Source organism: Dipodomys merriami, unplaced genomic scaffold, assembly GCF_024711535.1.
Source record: "Dipodomys merriami isolate MVZ:Mamm:240054 unplaced genomic scaffold, mDipMer1.0.p SCAF_716, whole genome shotgun sequence".
In the NCBI taxonomy this organism is placed as follows: Eukaryota; Metazoa; Chordata; class Mammalia; order Rodentia; family Heteromyidae; genus Dipodomys; species Dipodomys merriami.
In genome coordinates, this window is record NW_027206309.1 from 200001 (window position 1) to 217015 (window position 17015).

Here is a 17015-nt window from a genome sequence, read left to right on the forward strand (position 1 = left end):
CTTATAGCTAACTCTCTACAACTTGAACCAAACATCCATTTCTGGATTTGAACAGTTAATTGGAGATAAAAGTTTCACAGATTTTCCTGCCTGCGGTAGCTTCAATCCACTTTCCACAGTTCTCATCCTTCTTCTTTTTTTTTTTTTAATTGTATTTTATTTTATTTGAGAACATACTGTACAGGGGGGCTACAATTACATGGGCAGGATAATGCATACATTTCTTACCAAGCATTGCAGCCTCCTCCTTTGTTTACCCTTCACTTCCCTTCCCCGCCTCCCCCCTCCCCCCACCCAATTATACCCCCCTCCACCCCCCACACCGACATTGTAAAGCTGGTTTTGACATGACATTTTGTACTTCTCATTGTTGCAACAGGTCCACCTGAGTCCTTAAATGACTTGTTTGTCCCCATCTCCTCCACATGTTATACTGACATCAAATATAGTGAAAGCGGGGGTTACACTGTGGGGGAGGGACATACAAAGCAACAAAGAAATAATCTTATAAATGCGTTAGAAACACATGCATGAAAGAAACGAAAACATTAAAATACATATTTAAGGGTTCGTTTTCCTAACATCACATTATCTGACCTTTTCCGCTTGACTCATACCTATACTAGATATTGCAAATAAGGGAAACCATGGGACCTATGCTTCTTTGGGCCTGGCTTACTTCACTTAATATAATTTTTTCCAAACCTTTCCATTTCCTAACAAATGGGGAAATGTCATTCTTTCTGATGGAGGCATAGAATTCCATTGTGTATATATACCACATTTTCTTGATCCATTCATCTACTGAGGGGCATCTGGGTTGGTTCCATATCTTAGCTATGGTAAATAATGCTGCAATAAACATAGTTGTGCTGGTAGCTTTAGTGTGGTCTTGTTTGTAAACATTTGGGTAAATGCCCAAAAGTGGGATTGCTGGATCATAGGGGAGATCTATGTGAAGTCTTCTGAGGAACCTCCATACTGCTTTCCAAAGTGGTTGAACAAGTTTACATTCCCACCAACAATGAAGTAAGGTTCCTTTCTGTCCACATCCCCTCCAGCATCTGTTGTTGTTAGAGTTCTTGATTTTTGCTGTTCTAACTGGAGTGAGGTGATATCTCAATGTTGTTTTGATTTGCATTTCTTTTATGGCTAGGGATGTTGAACATTTCTTCATGTGTCTATTGGCCATCCTTGTTTCTTCTTCAGAGAAGCTTCTCTTTAAGTCTTTCGCCCACTTATTTATTGGGCAGTTGATTCTTTGAGGATTTGTTGTTGGGTGGTTTAATTTTTTGAGTTCCAAGTATATTTTAGATATGAGACCCTTGTCCGTTGTATGGCTAGTAAAGATCTTCTCCCAATCGGTGGGCTTTCTATTGATCTTGCCAGCTATGTCATTTGCCCTGCAGAAGCTCTGCAATCTTATGCAATCCCATTTGTCCAACCTTTCTTTGATTTGTTGTGCTTCCGGGTCTCTATTCAGAAAATTTCGGCCTGAGCCAAGGAGACCTAGGGTTTCTCCTATTCCATCCTGTAATGTTTTCAGAGTGTCTGCTTTGAGTTCAAGGTCTTTGATCCATTTGGAGTTGATTCTGGTGCAGGGTGATATATAAGGATCTAGCTTTAGTTTTCTACATGTAGTTAACCAATTTTGCCAGCACCATTTACTGAAGAGGCTGTCTTTCTTCCATTCTATTGTTTTAGCTCCCTTATCGAAGATTAGATGGCTATAGGTCTGTAGGTTCATTTCTGGGTTTTCAATTCTATTCCATTGGTCCTGAGGTCTGTTCTTATGCAAATACCAAGCTGTTTTGATTACTATGGCTTTATAGTAGAGTTTGAAATTTGGTATTGATATTCCTCCAGCAGTGTTCTTTCCGTTGAGGAGCGTTTTTGCTATTCGGGGTCTTTTATTGTTCCATATGAATTTTTGGATTGCCTCCTCTATTTCCTTGAAGAATGAGGGTGGAATTTTGATAGGTATCGCGTTGAATTTGTAGATAGCCTTGGGAAGTATTGCCATTTTCACGATGTTAATCTTGCCAATCCAGGAGCATGGGAGGTTTTGCCATTTTTTAAGTTCTGTGTTGATTTCCTTTTTCAAGATTTTAAAGTTTTCATCATAGAGGTCCTTCACTTCTTTGGTTAAGTTAATTCCTAGGTATTTTATTTTTTGTGGGGCTATTACAAATGGAGTTGCTTTCCTAATTTCAGCCACACTTTTCTCATTGTTGGCATATAGAAAAGCCATTGATTTTTGGGGGTTAATTTTATAACCTGCTACTTTGCCAAAGTTTTGAATCAGCTTGAGTAGTTTGGGAGTGGAGTCTATGGGATTCTTTAAATACAAGATCATGTCATCTGCAAAGAGGGAGAGTTTTATTTCTTCTTTCCCTATTTGGATCCCCTTTATGTCTGCATCTTGTCTTATTGCTGTAGCTAGGCATTCTAATACTAGATTGAAGAGAAGTGGAGAGAGTGGGCATCCTTGTCTTGTTCCTGAGTTAAGAGGAAATGGCTTTAGTTTTTCACCATTGAGTATAATGCTGGCTGTAGGTTTGTCATATATAGCCTTTATTGTATTGAGGAATGTTCCATGGATTCCTAATTTTTCCAGAACCTTCATCATAAAGGGGTGTTGGATCTTGTCAAATGCTTTTTCTGCATCTATTGAGATAACCATGTGGTTCTTATTCTTGCTCCTGTTGATGTGATGAATAATATTAATTGATTTGCGTATATTGAACCAGCTTTGCATCCCTGAAATGAATCCTGTTTGATCATGGTGTATGATTTTTTGGATGAATTGTTGAAGTCGATTGGCCAAAATTTTGTTGAGAAGTTTTGCATCAATGTTCATCAAAGAAATGGGTCTATAGTTCTCTTTCTTTGATGAGTCCCTGCCTGGTTTTGGGATGAGGGTTATGATGGCTTCATAGAATGTATTCGGTAGTGAGCTTTCTCTTTCAATTTCATTGAAGAGTTGGAGGAGTATTGGTGTGAGCTCTGCTTTGAAGGCCTTGTAAAATTCCACTGTAAAACCATCTGGTCCTGGACTTTTCTTAGCTGGGAGGTCTCTTATTGCTGTTTCTATTTCGATGCTTGATATGGGCCTGTTAAGCTGGTTTAACTCATCTTGGTTTAGTTTTGGCATGTCAATATTTGCTAGGAAAAGGTCCATTTCTGTCAAGTTCTCAAACTTATTAGCATAAAGTTTTGAGAAGTATCCCCTAATAATGTTCTGAATCTTGGTTGTTTCCGTGGTGATGTTTCCATTCCCATCTCTGAGTTTATTAATTTGGGTGTGTTCTCTCCTTTTTCTGATAAGGTTTGCTAAGGGTCTGTCAATTTTGTTAAGTTTTTCAAAGAACCAACTCTTTGTTTTGTTGATTCTTTCTATAGTTTTTTTGGATTCTAATTCATTTAATTCTGATTTAATTTTGATTATTTCTTTCCGTCTACTGGATTGGGGTTTATCTTGCTGCTCTTTTTCAAGGAGGTTTAGATGTGTCATTAAATTGTTAGTTTCCGATCTCTCCAATTTGTTGATGTAGGAGCTCAGAGCTATAAACTTGCCTCTGAGTACTGCCTTTGCTGTGTCCCAGAGGAGCTGGTAATTTGTGTGTTCATTTTTGTTGAATAGCATGAACATTTGAATTTCCTTTCTAATCTCTTCCATGACCCACTCATGATTCAGCAGTGTGTTGTTCAGCCTCCATGTGATACCGGACTTTCTTTGGTGGCTTTTGGTGTTGAGATCTAATTTTATTCCCTTGTGGTCAGAGAGAATGCAAGGTATAACTTCAATGTTTCTGAATTTAGACAAGTTTGCTTTGTGGCCTAAAATGTGGTCTATTTTAGAAAACGTTCCATGTGCTGCTGAGAAGAACCTGTATTCTGTTGCTGCTGGGTGAAATGTTCGGTAAATGTCTGTTAAGTCTAGTTGATCTATGCAGCTGTTTAGATCTGCGGTTTCTCTGTTGAGTTTTTGCCGAGTTGATCTATCTAGTGGGGAGAGTGGTGTGTTAAAATCCCCAACAATTAATGTCTTTGGATCTATATGGGATTTGAGGGAAAGTAGTGTTTCTTTGATAAATTTGGGTGCTCCATTGTTTGGCGAATAGATATTTAGAATTGTAATATCCTCCTGAAGGAGAGATCCTTTAATTAGTATGTAGCGACCTTCTTTATCTCTTCTCACGAATTTTAGTTTGAAGTCTATTTTATCTGATATTAGGATTGCAACTCCCGCCTGTTTATGAGGGCCGTTTGCTTGGTAGATTTTGTTCCAGCCTTTAACTTTGAAAATATTTTTGTTTTTACGGGCAAGATGTGACTCCTGCAGGCAGCAGATAGAGGGGTCTTGTTTTTTAATCCAACTAGACAGTCTATGTCGCTTAATTGGAGAGTTCAGTCCGTTAACGTTAAGAGATAGGACTGAGAGGTATTTGAGGGTTCCTGCCATGTTATCCACCTTCTTGGGGGCTGTGAAAACTGGGTTCTTCCTAAGGTTCTTGGATTCTCAGTTTGGGTGCAGTTTCTTGGCCTTTGTTGCGTTCTTGTTGGTTTTCTATGTGTAGGACATCTTTAAGAATCTTTTGCAAGGCTGGTTTGGTGGAGATGTATTGTTTCAATTTTTCTTTGCTATGGAAGGTTTTTATTTGGCCTTCAGTTAGGAAGGAGAGTTTAGCTGGGTACAGTATTCTTGTTTGATAGTTGTTTGTTTTTAGGGCATGGCATACGTCATTCCAGGCTCTTCTTGCTTTGATTGTCTCTGCTGAGAAATCTGAGGTAATTCTAATTGGTTTCCCTTTATAGGTGATTAACCTTTTCTCCTTGACAGCTTTAAGGATCTTTTCCTTGGTCTGGGTTGATCCTGTGTGGATTATAATGTGACGGTGGGATGTCCTATTCTGGTCTGGTCTATTTGGGGTTCTAAAAGCTTCTTGTATCTGAATAGGCCTATCTTTTTGTATGTTTGGGAAGTTCTCTGCTAGGATCCTGTTAAACAAATTTCCTAGACCATTAACTTCTGTTTCTAGGTGCTCCTCTACACCCATTATCCTTAGATTGGGCCTTCTGATGGTGTCTTCCAGGTGTTGGATAGACCTATCATATTTCTTGGACTTGTCTTGGATGGTTGTATGTTCTTTCTCTATAATATCAAGGCTGTCTTCAATCCCTGAGATTCGATCTTCTGCATGGTCTAACCTGCTGTCGAGACTCTCTACTTTGTTTTTTATCTCTTTTCCTTCTAATTGGTCAGCTTTGATGGTTTCAAGTTCTTTGTTGAAGCTCTGTTTTAGGTCTTGTATGATTTTCTTTACTTCCTTAATTTGGTGTTCAGTGTTTGTTCTCAAATCACTTAGTTGATTGGTTATGGTTTCTTTGGACTCCCATTCCTTCTGTTGGGTTCCATTCAGCATTCCCTTTGTGGTCTCCCTGACTTCCTTCAGCTCTTTGTTAATGCATTCCATGAATGTCTTTAGTGATCTTTGTGTATTCTCTACCTGGTCTCTTAATTCGTGAATTACTCTTTGATTAGTTTCCTCCCTTCTGTGGGATTCCTGCAGTTCTCTTTGAGTGATCTCTGCCTGCTCACGCCATTCCTCCCTTTCTCTTTGAGTATTCTCAAGTTGTTCACGCAAATCCTGTATCAGTTTTTGAGAAGCTTCCTCACGCTTATGATATTCCTGTATAAACTTCTGGGATGCCTCCTCTCTCTCCCTATCACGCTCATACAGAGTCCTTTGTACATTGTCAAACTTCTCATTTATCATGTTTGCTATTAGTGTTTGTAGAGCTATTTGGGAACTCTCCTCTGGATTATTCTTTATCTGTTCTAATCCCTGATTATCAAGGTTGGGAATTGAGATACCCGAATTTGCCATTTTTCTTGTGTTTTTTCGGCTTACTCGGCCCATTTGAGATAAAGATTGCACCAGTTTTGTGCTAGAACACTATCTTAAGGCAACCATCAACCAAAGTTTGCATTTGTACAGTCAATAGTTTACAGATACAATCTAGTTCAACAGATACATCTATTCAACATCAAACAACTATATGTTAAAGGACTTCGAACCGCAGAAAAGAATTTGGAAAACCAGAAATTATTAGGATTAGGGAGAGATGTGGGTAAAAAATAGGAGTAGATTGGTGTGGGGAGGCACAGGGAGAGTTAACTATGTCCTAATCACAGTGCAGGAAATGAGTTGGGTAGGATGCAAGTAGAGAGAGAGAGAGAAAGAAGAGACGGAAAGGGGAATAAAGAGAGACCAGAAAAATAATAGAAACGTAAAAATTAATGTTATTATAGAGGTTAAAAGACCGTCTATTTAGAGTGGAATGTGAATATGTTCAGAGAAGGGGAGGGACATAGCGGAGATGTGAAAAGCTTTGAGGATGGGAATGGGAGAAGAAAAGATCAGAAGTTCAGTAGAGCTAGATAAAAAACAAAAAGATAATTAAGAAAGAAAGAAAAAGAGAAAGAAGACAAGAAAAGAAAGGAAAACTCTTATTCACGTATTCCTAAAATAAAAATTATAAGATGAGAAAAAAAAAAAAGGCTACTGGAAAACAATTATTTTTTCAGAAGAGGCAAAAATTAAAGATTAATAAAAGTTTTAGAAGGGAAAAAAATTTATATATATATATATATATATAAAGTAACAAAAAACAAAAAACAAGCAAAAAAAAGAAAAGAAGAAGAAGAAAAAAAAAAAAGAAAAAAAAAAGTCTTTTGATTTTTTTTTTTTGGGGGGGGAGGAGTGGGAAGAATCCTGTATCTCCCTTTTGTCTGCAACCAGTCTCTTGTTGGAGTCTCTGGTCAGGTTGAGGTCCTGTGGCTTGATTGGTTTCTTAAGTCGGTTGGTTGGAAGAGGCAGAAAAATGCTCTGCTTTACCCAAGATTTTGAGATCCCCCTCCCAGGTTAGTTTTCTGGGAGGGTGGTCTGCTTTGAGAGTCACAAAAGAGGGGGATGTGGTGATGAGGCTAAGTTCTGGGTAGAGTTGAGGCCTTTCAATAAACAGTAGCTTTTCCCTGGGGCTATTTTGTGATAAAGCTCACAGCGCCCAGCCTGGAGCCATTCTCAGGGTTTCTGTTTTTCAATTGATTGTCGAGGCTGCTAGAGGGAGGGGCAGCCTCTGGCTCTGGTTACCCAGTGAGGTAAGGCACTCCGATGGCTGGCGCCTGAGCTGGGTGGCTTTTCCCTGGATGGAGCTGAGTCTGGCAGGTCACTTCGCCGTTAAGTTCTTGTGACCTGCTAAATGACTCATTTTATTCCAAGGCCTGAGCTGGAGCTAGCAGCTCCTCCGAGCTTTGTCGGTATCCAAGATGGAGATCACCGGTGCTGGGGGGGGAGGGGTGGCCTTCCCTCCTCTGCTCCCTGAGGAGTGAGGATGTCAGGCTTGTACTCACGCCGAGTCTTGGATCCTGTGTCGTCTCTGGTCTGCAAACAGCAGGATGAAGATGTTAGCTCCTTATCGGTTCTTGTTGGTGTTGGGTAGAATCCGCTCGTCCGCTGCGTCTGGCTCCTTCGTTCCCGACTCTCTGTGTCTCAGGTATGTCTCCGCGGCGGTGGTCGCCGCTGCCGCGGCCCCGCCGCCGGAGCGGCAGCTGCTGCGTTTCCTTGGCTTCCCCTCTCTTGTCTAACTCTCTGTCCTGTGATGACACACTTGGTGTGATTCTCTGGCTTAGGACTGTTCACTGGAACTCTAAAACTCCTTTCTATGCGAGAGCTTGTTCAGCTTCCAGCTTCTCCTCCGCCATCTTCCCGGAACTCCTCTCATCCTTCTTAATAGCCACAGTTGAAGCTAGATGTGAGCCACTGGTGATGCTTGGCCTACCTTATTTTTATTAAGTAGTTGAAATGTAAAATAAAGTTGCAGCAGTATTACAAAAGAATCAATTTAACTTACACAGCTTCTTTAAGTTTTAATAATTTGTCACATATGATATATACGGAACAACAGTTTTTGTAAATGCCCCTGAAATTTGGTTTTCATCTGGGATTTTTCCTCAACATGAACTTGATTTTATAACTTTTTATCTAATAAATATTGATGAAAACATGTCCAGAAGGCATTAATTATCTTTTCTTGGCTTTCATTATGAAATGGTGCAAGGTAACGCGTCATGATAAATTTGTGTGCCGGACCCTGATGATATATTCACATTCTTAGTCAGAAGGCATTAGTGCCTGTTACAAATCACCTAGATCTGACAAAACCCTATCTCAGGTCTTGTTACCACATTCCTCTATGTCGTTCTCTTAGAGAGCAATTCCGAGTTTCCAGTGATCATGACAGAGCCGTCCTGGACCCTCTCAGGACCCACCAAGAACACCACTCATGTGTGTCACCTAAAGAGTGATGGGAGACTGGTGTCTGCTTCCTATGATAGAAAACAACACAGGATCTGTTACGTCCTTAAACTGTCCTCAGTCCTGAGGATTCCTCAATGAGCATTGAAACTTAAGAATTAAGGAGACATTAAACTTTCTCTTCCTTCTGCCAGTTTCTGCTGCTGTCATCTTCTGTGGAAAGAAATAATCTGAGCTCTAGAAGCCATTTTGCTTATTCTAGGCCCTTAGAGTAAGTCTGGCTTTTATACTTAGACATTAAGATATGTAGTGATAAAAAATAGCAAACAACATTTTTCCTATTCTATTTATTACTCAAATAGGAGTTTGAGAAAGTGACTTCTAATTAAGTGCTTCATACTAATAAGAGTTATTGGTAGAATTTGAAAACATATTTGAGTAAGTTCCTCAGTGAGCTGTGCAGAAGAAACCACAGCAAGTGTGCTGGGTCCTCCAGTCTAACCTCTTGACCAGGAAGGAGCACCTCCCTGCTAGGCCTCCAAATTGAAAAAAGAATACTGCTTATATCTCAGATTACATGCCAAAGCTAGATACCAAAGAAAGATAAGGATAAGTGGTTAGTTTGACTTTGGAACAATGCAGATGGCAAAGAGAGTTCTAAGTGAACAGAAACAAAAAGAAATTTTCTTTTGTTCATATAGTACAATAAAAAGAGCTTTTCTTATTATCACTAAATTGTGGTTATTTGTACTTAGTACTAGCTTCTTGAAACTCCTAAAACACTCTTTCACATGAACTCAGAAGTTCCAATGGTATCAGCTTGACATTTGATGGGAAAAATTCATTTTTACACTAAAAATATTTTATTGTAAAGATGCTGTACAGAGGGGTTATATTTACACGAATAAGTTACATTTCTCATTGAAAATTGTTTCCCACTCTATTGTTTTTCTCTGTCTATCCCTTCCCTCCACTCCTTCCTCCCCCCATGTCCCCCAGGTTGTTGTAAAGATCATTCCCGCTTTAATGTAACCTATTATTGTTGCACTGGGTCATCTTTCAGCATTTTGTTATTTCCCTTCCCTTTCCTCAAATACATGCATATATAGGATGGAGGGTACCAGAATCAAAGACAAGAATTGCCAGGGATAAAACTAATTTGAAAAGAAAAATGAAATAAAGTAAAAAGAAAGAACTAGTTACTGTACATTGGCTATATCAAGGTTGACAACTAAACAAAATAAGACCTGCTGTTTCAATATCTTCGTGTTCATTTCAATTAGCATCATTTTGTATGATCACACATATGTTTATAGTACTTCAGCTATTATAATCCTCTGTCAGGACTAACAGGATAATACTAATTGCAAATAAGGGAAATCATAGAGCCTATGTTTCTTTGGGCCTGGCTTACTTCACTTAATATGATTTTTTCCAAGTCTATCAATTTTCTTATGAAAGGGACAATATCATTCTTTCTTACAGAAGCATAAAATTGTGTAAATATACCACATTTTCTTGATCCATTCATCTATTGTGAGGCAACTGGGTTGGTTCCATATCTTATTTATGGTAAACAATGCTGCAATGAACATAGTTGTGCTGGTAGCTTATTGTGCTCTATTTTGAAATCATTTGGGTGATGGCCAAGAAGTGGGATAGTTGGATCTTACGGGAGTTCTATGTTTAGTCTTTTTAGGAACCTCCATACTGCCTTCCATTCCCACCAACAGTGTAGTAGTGTTCATATTTAGCCACATCCTGGTCAACATCTGCTATTATTTGTTCTCTTGAAAATGGCTATTCTAACTGGGGTGAGGTGGAATCAATGTGGTTTTGATTTGCATTTCTTTTATGACCAATGATGCTGAGCATCTCCCTTCTCCTTTCTAGAGGCTACACAATTACAGATTTCTAGTGTCTCACCAGAGGCATAGAAACTTGTAATGCTGTGTGTGATTTTAGTTTTACATTCACTTCCTTGGAGCTTACACTGACTCCTATAACTTATAATAAAGGTTTATACTATTTCACTTACTGAAAAATAAGTCTGAAAAATAAGTAATTTTCAAAAACGTAGAAAAAAATCTCTTGGTCAGGGGTTCCAGATTTTTATTGGGAAATTTTTATTTCGTTGCTTGTTTGTTATATCACTTAAGCACACGTTGAATTTTTGGTTTTCCAACCAAATCTTCAACAACCAAAAGCTATGTTGCCTTATTGGATTTCACTTCATAAGTTAGCATAAAATTGACATATTTTTGGTTTGGTCTTTCAGGGATTTTTGGCTTATGGAGTGTTAGTGGGCCAGTACACAGGCTTGGACTGAGGGTCTGGAAATCTTGCTTAGATTATTTTACTCAATGCTATCACTGTGCCACTTGAACCACATCTCCACTTCTTGCTTCTTAATTGAAGATAAGAATCTTGAGGAGTTATTTGCTTAGGTTGGCATCAAACTGTGATCCTCAGATCCCACCCTCCTGAGCAGCGGATTAGAAGAATGAGCCAGACCCTGGATATATTGTGCTCCCTATGTAACCTAATCAAGGGCACAGAATTCTGAAGCATATGTGTATGGTTATATATTTCAAAATTAGATGGCAAAATATAGACCTTTGTGTGTGTGTGTGTGTGTGTGTGTGTGTGTGTGTGTGTGTGATAAATGTGCAGAGCGATATGAGGATGAATCTGATTTTGAGGAAGATTTCACCTAGAGCTTTTCACAGATTGGGCTACGCTGTACAGAATGCTTGAGACTAAAAGTGAGGTAAATGCTGTCATCATCCCATTCTCCTACATCCCTTGCTAATATATTTATAACCTGTGATGTTGTCATGGTTACTTTTTGTGTATGAGAGCCAGTACTGGGCTTGAATTCAGGGCCTGGATGTCCCTTAGCTTTGTATGCAATGCTAGCACTCTGGCATTTGAAGCACAGCTCATCTTTTTGCCTTTACTGGTAAATTGAAGGTAAGAGTCTTTTATTCTCATGTTGGCTTTGAACTCAGTTCCTCATATCTCAGGGTTCTGAGCAGCTAGTTTTACAGGCCTGAGTTCCAGTGCCTAGCATTTCATTACTACTTTTACAAGCTGCATGCTCACACACATACTTTGCATTACAAAATCTCACTGCTCAGGATATGTGACAAGAAGTGAGGAAAGATGGTTGAGTGGATAAGTTACCAAATGGGCTTCTACCCCCATTAACATCATTCTGGTCGTTAACTTACCCTTCAGTCAGTGAGAACATATTTCCCCTTTCATTCTGAATTTTTCAAAAGGAAATCAGTGAAATGTTTTAGTTATATCTTTCAAAGATTATCTCCCAATCAGGAGATATTATTTGAATGTATTTGATAATATTTCAGATTGGGTTGGTCTTGTGTGTCGGAATGTGGGCAGAGACCGTCCAGCCAGCTGGGCATCAGGCACAGAGCTGATGCTTCCTGTCTGCTGGTTGCAGAGAGGAAGGTTTTCTTCCTGGCCAAGCTTTCAATTGATATCCTTTCATCTTTGACTTCTAATTACCTAGCATAACAAGCATGAACCATCACCAATAGGCTCATTTTAGAAGTATTAGTAGCTTTTCATTCATTGCTTTTTTCCAGGAAGTTTGATCTGGGCATCCTGGTTGTACCTCATAAGGTTATTTTTATGATACACGTTGCCTCTGCCATTTCTGAAATTCATTTCCTCAGTATTAGATAAATGAATTTGATCTAAAGCCAATAGTATTTTCCTTCCAAGATGCTAGGTACCTTATTTCAATCTCTTATCCTTTGGCAAAGCAATCAGGATGTTTGTGTAAAACCCTAATTCTTGAAAGAATTATAGTTATAAGGTATCATGTGCAAACTTTCATATAGTATCTTTTTTAATGTTTTTATTGTAAAAATACTGTACAGAGGGGTTACATTTACATGAGCAAAATAATGAGTATATTTCCTATCAAGCATTGTTACCTCCTCCTTTGTTTTTCCCCTACCATCCCTTCCCTCCCACCTCCAGAAGTACACTCCCTCCTCTCGCCTTCCTTCCTGCCTAAATTGTAAAGTAAGTTTTTCAACATAGTGTCTTTTACACCTCATTGTTACAGGGGGTCAAGCTGTATCCATTGTTAAGCATTTGGATTTTTCCCCTCTCCTCCCAAAGCTAGAGAAATATATATAGAAGATGCATGGCACCGACATCAAATGCAGTGAAAACAGGGATTATATTGTGGCGGAGCAACATATAAAGAAACAAAAATTCACATAACTAATGTAACAAGATTGGGTGGAAAAATGATGATGGTAGAATTAATTTGATAACTCTTCTATAGTTTTTAATAGTTAAGGCTTTTTAACTCAAAGGAGGATTAAAACACACAAAATAGAGGAATATAGTTACTACTCATTTGATGTGTGTGGAAAGATAATCAGAATTGTGATGATTAATAAAAATATATGTTCAAATTTCCAGTGGCAGTAAATGGTGTTGGCAAAATTGGTTAACTACATGTAGAAAACTTAAGCTAGATCCTTATATATCACCCTGCACCAGAATCAACTCCAAATGGATCAAAGACCTTGAACTCAAAGCAAACACTCTGAAAACATTACAGGATGGAATAGGAGAAACCCTAGGTCTCCTTGGCTCAGGCCGAAATTTTCTGAATAGAGACCCAGAAACACAACAAATGAAAGAAAGGTTGGACAAATGGGATGGCATAAAGTTGCAGAGCTTCTGCAGGGCAAATGACATAGCTAGCAAGATCAATAGAAAGCCCACCGATTGGGAGAAGATCTTTACTAGCCATAAAACGGACAAGGGTCTCATATCTAAAATATACTTGGAACTCAAAAAATTAAACGCCCCAACAACAAATCCTCAAAGAAACAACTGCCCAATAAATAAGTGGGCAAAAGACTTAAAGAGAAGCTTCTCTGAAGAAGAAAGAAGGATGGCCAATAGACACATGAAGAAATGTTCAACATCCCTAGCCATAAAAGAAATGCAAATCAAAACAACATTGAGATATCACCTCACTCCAGTTAGAACGGCAAAAACCAAGAACTCTAACAACAACAGATGCTGGAGGGGATGTGGACAGAAAGGAACTTTACTTCATTGTTGGTGGGAATGTAAACTTGTTCAACTACTTTGGAAAACAGTATGGAGGTTCCTCAAAAGACTTCACATAGAACTCCCTATGACCCAGCAATCCCACTTTTGGGCATTTACCCAAATGTTTACAAACAAGACCACACTAAAGCTACCAGCACAACTATGTTTATTGCAGCATTATTTACCATAGCTAAGATATGGAACCAACCCAGATGCCCCTCAGTAGATGAATGGATCAAGAAAATATGGTATATATACACAATGGAATTCTATGCCTCCATCAGAAAGAATGACATTTCCCCATTTGTTAGGAAATGGAAAGGCTTGGAAAAAATTATATTAAGTGAAGTAAGCCAGGCCCAAAGAAGCATAGGTCCCATGGTTTCCCTTATTTGCAATATCTAGTATAGGTATGAGTCAAGCAGAAAAGGTCAGATAATGTGATGTTAGGAAAATGAACCCTTAAATATGTATTTTAATGTTTTCATTTCTTTCATACATATGTTTCTAACGCATTTATAAGATTATTTCTTTGTTGCTTTGTATGTCCCTCCCCCACAGTGTAACCCCCGCTTTCACTATATTTGATGTCAGTATAACATGTGGAGGAGATGGGGGCAAACAAGTAGTTTAAGGATTCAAGTGGACCTGTTGCAACAATGAGAAATACAAAATGTCATGTCAAAACCAGCTTTACAATGTCGGTGTGGGGGGGAGGGGGGTATAATTGGGTGGGGGGAGGGGGGAGGCTGGGAAGGGAGGTGAAGGGTAAACAAAGGAGGAGGCTGCAATGCTTGGTAAGAAATGTATGCATTATCCTGCCCATGTAATTGTAGCCCCTCTGTACAGTATGTTCTCAAATAAAATAAAATAATATTAAAAAAAAATAAGAGACCTCATAAAAAAAAAAAGAAAATGTGGTATATATATACAATGGAATTCTATGCCTCCATCAGAAAGAATGACATTGCACCATTTGTTAGGAAATGGAAAAACTTGGAAAAAATTATATTAAGTGAAGTAAGCCAGGCCCAAAGAAACATAGGTCCCATGGTTTCTCTTATTTGTAATATCTAGTATATGTATGAGTCAAGCGGAAAAGGTCAGATAATGTGATGTCAGGAAAATGAACCCTTAGATGTGTATTTTAATGTTTTTTTCTTCCATGCATGTGTTTCCAACGCATTTATAAGATTATCTCTTTGTTACTTTGTATGTCCCTCCCCCACAGTATAACCCCTGCTTTCACTATATTTGATGTCAGTATAACTTGTGGAGGAGATGGGGAAAAACCAGTTGTTTAAGGATACAGGTGGACCTGTTGCAACAATGAGAAGTACAAGTTGTCATGTCCAAAACGAGCTTTACAACGTCGGTGTGGGGGGGGGGAGGGAGGGGAGGAAGGAGAAGGATTGGGATGGGGGGAGGGGGGAGGCTGGGAAAGGATGTGAAGGGTAAACAAAGGAGGAGGCTGCAATGCTTGGTAAGAAATGTACGCATTATCCTGCCCATGTAATTGTAACTCCTCTGTACACTATGTTCACAAATAAAATTAAATTAAATTAAAAAAAAATTTCCAGTGGCAGACTGGTATGCTAAATGGGAGCAGACATTGGTGATGCCAGGGGTTTGAAAGCGGATAATGAAGCAGAATATCAGAGGAGAGCATTTGCTAAGGATATAATTTCCAAAGGTCATACCAAATATATGGAACTAGAATGCTAAGTGATGATCTACTGAGCACTAAATTTTATTTGTTGGATTCTTTGTTTTATGTATTCCAGGGATTAGAACCTTGGGCTTGGGTACTGTTCCTTAGTTTTTGTTTCTCAAGGCTAGTGCTCTACCAGTTGTTTCACATGATATTTTGGGTGGTTAATTGGAGAACAGTCTTTCCAAATTAACTCTTTGGGCTTGCTTCAAACATGATCTTCAGGTATCAGCCTCCTGAGTAGCAAGCATTCCAGTTGTGAGTCACCAGAGCCCGGCTAGAGTCACATTTTAAAAGTATTCTCTCGGTGAATCATATGTGTCTAGCTCCTATTTGAGCACTTTGGTTCCAGGGGTCATGTCAGATTTAGAATAACATGAGAATTTTTCATTTTGTAACCCGCAGCATCCAATATCTATCTAATTTATTCTTATCTTCATTTCTGATCTTTTTTTCTTCATTGTAGCTTTCCATTCTTACTTCACAAGCAAGCATGTCAGTGCTGTTTTCCTTTTCTGAAGCAAGTCACGTCCATTCCCATTAATTGGGGATGTACTTACTGTTCTTACTGCCTGCAGTACCTGCTTCTAGATAATTGCATGGATGATGGCTTTCAAGCTAACTATCTCCTTCTCAGGGATGTCTCCTCGCATCCCCACTTTGAAGTTGTTGCCACAAAACGACCAATGTCATGTCTCTGATTTATAGAAATTATCATTATGACTTCTGGTTTTCTTTTCAGCAAGAAATTGCTAAGGAGAGATCCACGTTCACTTCTGTTTCGCCAACATCTGTAATAATGCCTGGTCCTTAGTGCTCAGGAACCTTACTTGGAGATCATCCTTCTCCAGCTCAATTTATGCTAGTTTCTGGTCAAGCCAGCTCTTCAAGTTGAAGTCTGGTGGCTAGCATTCTTTGTGCCTTTCTGTGTCGCTGAGTCCACTTCAGGGCAAGATCAGTGCCTGACACCTATTTCCTGCTATGGAAAGATGGCTGTGGCATCATAGAAGTTATGGCTATTGTTTTGTGAAGCTGCGTGAGGACACACATCCCCACAGAAATTCACCAAGCCAAGTGTGTCCCATGCCCAGAAGTGCATTCTACAACTCAGCAACCAAATTATCACCCACTCCCTGATGAATTCTATATTTCCATTTCCTTAAAAAGAAAGAAAAATTCAAAACATGCCTTTGATGATTTGTCATTGAATTACTGAAGCAGAGTATACAATTTTGTGTATTTGTAAGTCTTTCTCCATCTCTCTTGAGCCATTGACATATTTCTATGTGTTTGAAGCTTGGAAGGTAAAATGAGGTTTAATTCAGCATAGTCAGAAACACTTTTGGAGGGAATGCAAACTTTCAATATGATGTTCTACAGATGTCCATCTTGGCACAGGAACTGAGTATACTGTCATAAGATAAGAGGCTTGTTCTGATTTCTACTGACTTTCCTCTGGGTGCAGGGAGTGTGATCCCACTGCATGTGTGTCTCTTTGTTACACTGGAGGGCCCAGGACTCCTCTCAAAATCTAATGCGATGGGGGTAAGAGAGACTAAACCTCAGAACCCAGCTTCCCACATCACTAGGATTATAGACCTGAGACTCCTATACTCAACTCATAGCTGCTTTTTTATACATAGTGTACTAAGTTTCATTCTATTCACTTCATAGACAGATATGAAAATATGTGTATATATTTATTCATCTATTTATAATCAGTATTATATCTAGAATCAAAAAATATATTCATATAATTATAATCAAAGTTATATTACCACTTTCCCCAATAATGATTTACACTAGATTTGTGAAAAATATACTCAAGACTGAAAGTGATAAATGCCTTTGTAGTATGAAAAATCATATTCATT

The 17015-nt window shown here is 38.8% G+C and overlaps 1 pseudogene; it reads left to right on the forward strand.

Moving 5' to 3' along the window:
- The window catches only part of LOC138818131 (Golgi to ER traffic protein 4 homolog pseudogene), a 14020-nt pseudogene extending 5558 nt beyond the window's left edge, over positions 1–8462 (forward strand).
- Positions 8463–17015: the final 8553 nt, after the last annotated feature.